Raw genomic sequence first — 288 nt, 5'->3', positions numbered from 1 at the left:
TGACTTGTAGGCATATCTGCTGATTGATTGGTTGAAAGAAAACAAAGCTTATCCGACTAGTCGACGCATGCGCATAATGTACATGCCGTGTCAGGACAGTGATGAAGGTTGTTGCTGTCCTGATACGGCATGTATAGACATAACATATAAACTCCCGGATGTAGACACTCCAGATGCCAAACGTATAAACTGCAGGGTATAAATAGTCGTGTTTAACATTAGTCATTAGCGTGGTAGCTCAGACTCCCACTGTCTGACAATATATCATTGAATTGGAATTTGAAAATA

The sequence above is a fragment of the Saccoglossus kowalevskii genome, chromosome 17 (assembly GCF_978046115.1).
Source record: "Saccoglossus kowalevskii chromosome 17, keSacKowa6.1, whole genome shotgun sequence".
NCBI classification, from domain to species: Eukaryota; Metazoa; Hemichordata; class Enteropneusta; family Harrimaniidae; genus Saccoglossus; species Saccoglossus kowalevskii.
Note: the sequence above shows the minus strand (reverse complement) of the source record.